Source organism: Lepidothrix coronata, unplaced genomic scaffold (genome assembly GCF_001604755.1).
Source record: "Lepidothrix coronata isolate B3197 unplaced genomic scaffold, Lepidothrix_coronata-1.0 Scaffold203, whole genome shotgun sequence".
Taxonomy (NCBI): Eukaryota; Metazoa; Chordata; class Aves; order Passeriformes; family Pipridae; genus Lepidothrix; species Lepidothrix coronata.
Window position 1 is genome coordinate 1132460 of NW_016690383.1, and position 8274 is coordinate 1140733.

Consider the following 8274-nt stretch of genomic DNA (forward strand, 5'->3'; position numbering starts at 1 on the left):
AAACAGCATGTGATGTTTTGTTGGTGTGGGGTTGTGTCGGGCACTGTTATTAACAGAACGGTGGAACAGGTTTGAGGTTTAATAGCACATTCAGAGACAAACTTCCTGCTAACTCTAAGCTTATCACTCATAATAAAAAATAATAAATTTTTATAAACAGCTTAAATTCTACTAATAATACCCGAGTCAAGGTAAGAGTGGTATTAAATACTTCTGATAATAATTTGGTTATCAGAGGCTTTATCTGACAGCAGGTGCAATACTGGTGTTCAGGTGATCAGTGACCGTGTACAGTTGTTTAATGCAGCCCACAACAGCAGATGAAATGTTTACTATAATGTTAAATCTCCTGTGTCTCCATCAGGTAATCTTGATTCCAGATTACCTCCCCATTACAGATGAAAAACTGGAGCTTGGAGTCTTGCTGGGGGGGGATGAGAAGAGGGAAGGCAAATTTAGTCAGTCGTTGGATAAAGCAATTTTATTTAACTGTGTCAAATCAGATATTTATTACTTTCAACCATAGCAATAAATAATAAAATCTTTGTGCCAACTGCTCCTTGGGATGTGAAATACCTGGGATACCTGCTGGGAAGGTGATGAGAATTGTTTCAAAGCAAGGAGCAAACTGGGAGCTTTGAAATGTGCAGCGAATTCAGCGGGTCACAGGAAGACACTGTACCAAGGTACCTGCACTTTGAGTTGGATTTGATGTGTATCCAGTCAGCTCCCAACTGGCCTGTTTGCTGCTGCACTGGGGAGGGAGGTGCTCTGTGTTTGCAGGAGGTGAGACAAAGCTTTAGTGTCAGGGCCAGGCTGTTTGTGCTCCAAAACTGGAGGCTGCATCAAGGAGAAGGGATTTCAGAGGTACTGCTTTTGTGCTTCAAAAAAGTCTTCGGAGATGACAGCGACACAGTGTCACTTGGAAGCAGAGTAGCAGCTCCGAGGCTAAAGCTGAGGAAAAAGAAGGGTTTTCAGGGAGGAGAGCAGGGCTGAGGGAACAGGAATGACACCAAAATTGGTTGAAGAACTGTTGTGATGAAGGAACAGCTCTGGTCTGATGGCTGCCCCTGCTCTGGGTGGCTCTTGGTGAAGTTCAGCCCATTTTAGGAGTTGGTTTTCTTAGTGGTTGTGTGAAGACCCATTAACTTGTGTCTTTGGAGAGAGTTTCTGGTGCAGAGAGAGGTAAATAGAGGAGGGAACTGCTTTCAAGGGGACTCCTCTCTTCAAAGGAGCAGCAGGCTGAGGTCACTGGGTTTGCAGAGGGGACATATGAACTATGTGGAAGAAATTTGAGAGTGTGGACTTTAGAGGAAAATGGATAAAGAGAAGTAGAAAATGGCAGTAAAGTTATATTGTACTTGGGAAAACTTTCTCCCTCCAGAGCACCTTCAGGAGCCCAGTCATCATGGATGTGGATTTTTGGTCAGTTCAGAGGGGATATTTGTGCGGAATTGGAACAACAAAAGCTGTCAGATGCAGCAGAGACTTTTTCACTGAAGCCCCTGGGTTCATCCTTCCCAGGCACTTCTTGCTGCTGATCTCAGGGCTTACAGTTGCATCCAATCAGCCTTGAAACTTCTCTAATCACCCCCCACAGCCCTTGATAATCTGATCACCTGTTAAAAAGCAAGGTCTGCAGGTCCTTGCAAGAAGGGGTTGTCCAATCTGTGTTGAACAGAGCTTGAATAGTCTTAGAGAAAGCCTGGAGGCTGCTCACAGACTGCTGCAGGGCTGACCCTTAACGAGGAGAAGCTGGTGCTTGTTAGGGGCCCCAGGTGAGGCTCTTCATATCCATCTTGTTCTAAACGTCCACCTTCCATTTTATGCTCCCCCTGATACCTCAGGCACAGGGCGAGGAGTTGGGGTTCTGTCTTTCTCTTTATAAAAATAATATTATGCTTATTTAAGTCCTCTTGCTGCTCACAGGATGAAAGGGCAAACTCCTGGGCAGTGCTGGGTGGTTTTGGAGGCAGGTGAGAAAAAGCTGCATTTCTGATGGATGAACAAGCAAGAAGCCTTTGAATCTGGCATGCAGAAGGTCCCAGTTGCAAGAGGAAGAAGAGGTGGTACCTACATCCACTAGAAGAGGAAATTCAGGTAGGAAAAATTATGATTTCCCAGAGAAGCTGGTGTCTAATCACACCCTTGAGGTTTTCCTTGAAGTTAAAGAGGGAGAAGGAAATAAGTGGTGGTCGTGGGAAAATATGATCCTGGTGCAGGGAGGGATTTCAAGAGGAGCCTGTTGGTGCCTGTTACTTTGGAAGAGTTTTGGTGAGCTTGGAGGTAAAGGGGAAAAAACCCAGATGATTTAAAGGAAGACACATTAAAATAAGGACAAGATAAGAGATCTTTAGACACTTACATATGTAGGAGTTGTACAGCCCAGGATATGGTTTTTGTGGGTACATGGCATTGCTTCTGAAATGTCCTGGTCTGGAGCTTACTTCCTATCAGGAATTACCAGCTGCTGACTCTTGCTGGGCAGTTACCATCTGAAAATGTTGCTTTAATCCCCTTTATGTGAGCTGTGCTGAATCTGGGGGGGTTGGACCAGGGGGGTGACGTTGCTGACACGCAAACCTGGGCTGCTCAGATCAGTCTGTGAGATGGGATTTACATGGAAAGCTCCTAAATTCCAGCTGCAGTTCCACGGTGTGTGTGTGTGCTGCCTGTTGTGTAGGTGTGAGGAAAACTGACCCCCCCTTCTACCACTTTCTAATTAGTATTATCACTTAAAGAAGCAATATCTACTCAGGTTAATGAGCAGGAACGAGGACAGTTCCAGTGAGAGAGGCAGAGAAGACTGAGTTGAGCTACCTCTGGGGTTGGAAGCTGATTTTTCTCCCAGGGATGCTGGGAATTGGTTCATTTAGCTCATTGCAGACATCTTCCCATGCCCCCAATTCATTGGATGGGCCAGATGTGAACTGAGGTTGGACCTGAGCTCTAGAAATGAGCTGGAGCGAAAGAGAACTTGTAAGAAATGGAGCTTGCACGTCCTGAAGTGTTGCAATGCTTTAAGCTGTTCTACTGCTTCGTTTTGTTTCTTGTTGGGGATTTTGGGGGCGTTCTGTTTGGTTCTTTTTTTCCTGGCTGAACAATGGAGTGTTTTTTACAGTAACTTTTGCCAGTTTTTGGGAAAATGCGTATCACCCAGTTGGCTCTAAGCTCAGCTGCAAAGCCTCTTCTTCAGTTGCTTGGAAGGGAGAAGTAGGTGCTTTGTTCTTTTGAAAGTCTCCCTCTTGTAATTTGCCTGATTATCCTTTTTTTTATCCTTCCCTGAACATAGTCGGTGGGTTTTCATGGCAAGGGAAGGCATGAAAGGGAAGGCAAAAAAAGGACAAGGTTTGCATTGCAGCCCCCAGCTCTGTGCTGTTTCAGTGCATGTGGTGGAGGGGAGCTCTGAGCCTGCAGGAAAGCACAGCTTCCCCCAGAGCACTTGGGAAAATACTGAGCCTTTAAATTCATAATTTAACAAGCAGGTGGGCACAGTGAAGGAGATGAAATAAAGCAAAAAAAAAAATAATAATGGCAAAGTTCTCCTCCTCTTGGAAAGTGATATATAAAGGCACACAGCCTTGAGCTGCTGCCTTTTATGTTGTGTGTTTGAATCCTGTCCACCTCTGGGATTTTTCTGCCTGCATCTCTACCTGCAGGATTCCCCAGGAGTCTGATAAGAGCTGGGGTAGCAGGTACCAGAGTGTGATGCACAGAGACTGATTTTTTACTGCCTTATATTTAATTTCTATAAGCAAGCTGGAATTGCAGGGCTTACCTGGAGGTAGCAGCAAGACAGGGAGCGGCTGCCAAAGAGGAAAAACAGGGTCATTCCTGTGGTGATGCAGCTGGATTCTCCATATTTGTTATAGCCAATGTCCCTTCTTTATCTTACAGTTTTCCACATATACCTGAGTCTCTGTATATCTAGGAGTTTATACAGGAGTATATTCCAGGAGTTTATACAGACATGTCTGTGATGAGGTGCTTTGAGGTTTAATCACATGTTTTTATGTCGTGTTTAGCATTGCTGCCCCTGCTGCTGCTTGCCATGCAAAATCCTAATCACAGAGCACCTCCACAAAGGTTTCCACAAGCCCAGGACAACTTTGGTTTCCCCTGGAGGAAGGACAGAGCTGACAGGTAGCCCAGGAGCCACGGGGAGAGGCAAAAATAGAGCATCCTCACAGCACATACCTAGAAACAACCAGGGATAAATGCAGGGGCCAAATCTGCAGTGAGTTATATATTGATCTTTCTCTCCTCCTTGTGCTTCCCTTTTGTAAACCTTAAAGCTATTTCTGCTTCCACTAACAACTCACTGAGAGATGCCACATGCAACAGGCTCACTGGCAGTGGATTGCTCATTCCACCTCACCAGATACAGCTAAACCAACCCTCCTTTAAGGATGTTTCACAGTCTCCACAGGTTTATTTTCTCCTCAGGCTGAGTTAATAAAAAAGCAAAGAAGAAAGATGGCACAGAAGCCACAGAATCAATAAGCTATTAGGATTCAGAAGAAAACTCAGAAAACTGCACATATAATTAAAGGGGGTGGTGAACGGGTTGCATCTTTTCTGACTCCATGAAATCAGGTCTTCAATTTTATGTAAAACTGTAAACTAAGCTGAAGTTAAAAACTGCTGTGTCTCTGCATATTTACAAGGGAGAAGATAGAAAGTGCAAGCCCAAAACTGCCAGAAGGGACTATAAACAAAGCACCTCCAATTCCCCATCCATCAGGAGTAATTGAGCCATGGGCTTATGCAGTTTACAAGTAAAAAGCTGGCAGTGTATCCCTAAATACCTGTGCTGCAGTGCCAACTCGGGATCCAGGGTTCCTCCCGTCCTTTCCAGTGAGCAAAGCTCTTGTGTTCGTCCTTGTGAACAAATTCAGTGCTAATATTTTATAGAAACATAAATCACTGAATGGTTTGGGTTGGTAGGGAGAGCCCTGATCCTGGCCAAGACCCGCAGCATTGCCATAAACATCAAACCAATAGGATCCATCAGCTGCTTTTTGTTAATTTGGTAAAAGGGAAATTTCACAGCGGGGCAGAGTATTTGCTCATTGAAATGTGGGAGATAACTGATGGCCTGATCCATCCATCCCTGCTCCTGGGAGGCTGGTTCTTCTTGGTGCTCAGTATTTGGTGTCTGGCACTTTTTTCCTGGACCCTGAAGTATTTTGGCATCAGCCTTATCCCTCCACCAAGGGAAATGATTGCACCGAGGATTAGACACATCCCAACTGCAGTGTAATTTTGGTTGAGCTCCGTGATCAGCAAGAGCTAAAACCCCTCAGGTTTCTGACTGGGCTTGCTAAGTGTTTTGTATGTAAAGCAGGTAGTCCTTGAGGGATAATACTTCCATTACTTTTCCAGATGCTGCTGTACACATTTCCCCTATCAGCTGAGCTCGAGCAGGCTGTTTTCTATCTCAAGGGCCTGTGTTAAACACGCTGGCATGAGCTGCCAATAAATAATGCAGAAGATTCCCCTAGCCAGGACTTTCCCTTCTATTAGTAAGGGGAAAAAATACCAGACTTGAGGTAGCATGGGAGCTGCTGAAAGTTTTAACCTAAGCTTCTCCTGGGTTTTTACGTGGTCAGTTTTTTAGTCCCAGATGTTGTGGGTGAGATTTGTCCAGGTCTCACCTTTCTCCCCTGTAACCCTCTCCAGAGCCACCTTCTCCAGGGGAAAACTGCATCCTGCAAACATCTTTTAGCTCCTGCTGGTTTCTTCTCAATTTAACTGGTTGAAGCAGGAGTTGATTTTCCTCACAATAACCAGAGTATACCTGTGGGTTTTGGTGTGACATGGCTCACAGGCTTCAAAAGCACTCCCCAGGTGTTATGTTTTAGGTGGAAAAGGCTTGGTTTTGTGTGTGGCCTGACTCATAATTTTAGGAGACACCCTGGGGCATATATAGGGCAGATGGACCTGTCTGCTCAGGAAAATGGCAGTCCAGCATATCTAAATTTTGGACATTGGGATCTCTATCAGATTTTGATGTAGCTTCACTCGGGGCAGCTTGGGATGATCTTACCTTAGAGCAGGAACACAGGCTCTGCTCAGGAGGGTGCTCACTGAACATCTACCATGGCAAGTGTAGAAATCTTTCCTGGTCCCTTCCCAGCCCTCTTTGTGCTCCTTAAGTGCTGCATTTTCCAATAAATATCTATAATGGTGATAGAAATCAGCTGACCTGCTGCTCGCTGGGTTTTCAACTAGGTCAGCTTTTTCCTGTTTGAAAAGCGTGTTTTTCATATTGAAACCCCACCTTCTGCAGCAGTTGTGATTGATTGTTCAGTCACCCATTCCCCCAAACCAGCCATTTCCTACAAACCTGCTTCTTGACAACCCAGAGGCTGAAAAATATGGGTGTAAAAAACCCCAAAATAGCACGTACCCACTGCCTCCTCCAGTTCAATTCCTATTTCAGTTCTCCCCTGGAGTGCTCTGCAATCCTGAGGAGCACATGGGAAATCCTCCACACACTGAAAATATATGTTTTATTCTTAAGGCTTGGAAGAGAATGAAAATAAATACTACACAAGTTGGAGTTTCTAAGGAAGGGAGGAGGCTGCATCAGGGAAACCTCAGTCCAAAGCCCAGTCCTTTTGCAAGTACAGACAAATCCATTTGCCTGCCCTGCCCAGACACCCTCCTGTGTGCCCAGTATTCGATTTTTTTCCTCTGAATAAAGAGCAGGAAAGATGAGGGAGGGGGGAAAAGATGAATTATCTTAAAGCTGGGCATGATGGGTGTAAGCAAAATGGGTGAAAATGTGAGTAGGCATCAGGGAGAAGGACTTGGTCCTGGTGGGGAAGGGATTGCACCTGTGTGGAGAAGCTTTTCTGGCACAAGCAGAGTGTGGGTCACAGAGAGGTGAAATAAGTGAGCAGCCTCACAGCCAGCCCTGCACTGAAATTTCTCTGCCCATTTAAAGTCTCCCAGCTGAGAATTTTCCTCCCTGTGACCCAAACCTGTTGTATTTCTTATTTTTTGGCCAGCTTTGTGTGACAAGTATCAGCCACGATGTTCTGCCTGGGTGTGTGCAACCCCATGTCTTGAAATCAGAGGCCATGGGGTGCTGTAAGGGAGGGGAGCAATCCCCACTGAGCCTTTAACTCCACACATCATCACCTTAGAAGGCCTCTATTCCCCCAGGGCACTGAAGGAAAGGCTGGTCCTGGTGTCACAGGGTCATCAGCTCCTTTGCTGGCAGCTGTTGAGCATTTGAGAGCATTTCATGAAGCTGGAGCTGTGAGACTCACATCACTGGAGGCTGTTGGAGCACTGTGAGTGACACATCTGGTTTCCTGTTTGTCCTTCAGAATTTGAGGCTAAAGACATTTAACAGAGCTGGAAAGACCATCTCCTCTTGCTGTGTGCAGTCTGCTGGTGGAACACAGCCCCCAGGCCGATAAAAACTCAGCTGCCCCTGGAGCGAAGGAGGAGTGGGATCACAGGATGACGTCCATGTACCAGAGAGGTCAGGGGGAGATTAAATCTGTTTCTCTCCAAGGAACTTTTCACTGGAGAGGTTAGGTCAGTTGTTTTTTTTCCCTCTTCATAAGCATTATTCCATGAATACTGCTAATAAGGTCAATTAGTTTCCTTGGCAATAGCGGCTACCCGCTAATGGAACATGGGAGTCTCTCTGCCTTTCTGAGGACATGAGTGGCCCTTGCACAGGGTCAGGAGTCTCCTCCTCTCCTGCTGCTGAAAAGGGGTGTGCTGAGCCACGGGAGAGCCCCAAAACCTTTGTGCCTGACTGCACAGGCAGTGGCAGTGGGATAACCCGGTGTGGTGCCATTGCCTGGGACAGCCCCGTGTCCCCCTCAGACACTGTAGCCTCCCCCCCTGTACCCTTAGTCTTTTGGGTCACTTTTTGGCCTTTCCTCTGCAGCAGTTTTGGGTTGACATTTGCAGCCTTCTGCTCCTCTGCCAGGGGCTGGTGAGCAGCAGCAATGCTTTTGGCCAAAGTATTTTTGAGCTTCCCCAGCAGTGCTTTCTGTTGCTTCTGTGCTTTCCCACACGCTCCATGCTTGAGGATGACCCTCCCCAGCCCTCTTGCCTGCTTCCAACTGTCCCCCAGGAGCGTAACCCTCATTTTAAATGAATAATCGCCTTCAAAACCTGAACAGGGTTTGTGCAAACTCTTCAGAGATAACCCAGCTGCAGCGAGCCCTCCGGAGCGTGCGGCACCAGCCCTTTCATGCCTCTCTCATTCCTCTCTCGTTCCTCGCCTGCTGTTTCAATTCCCCT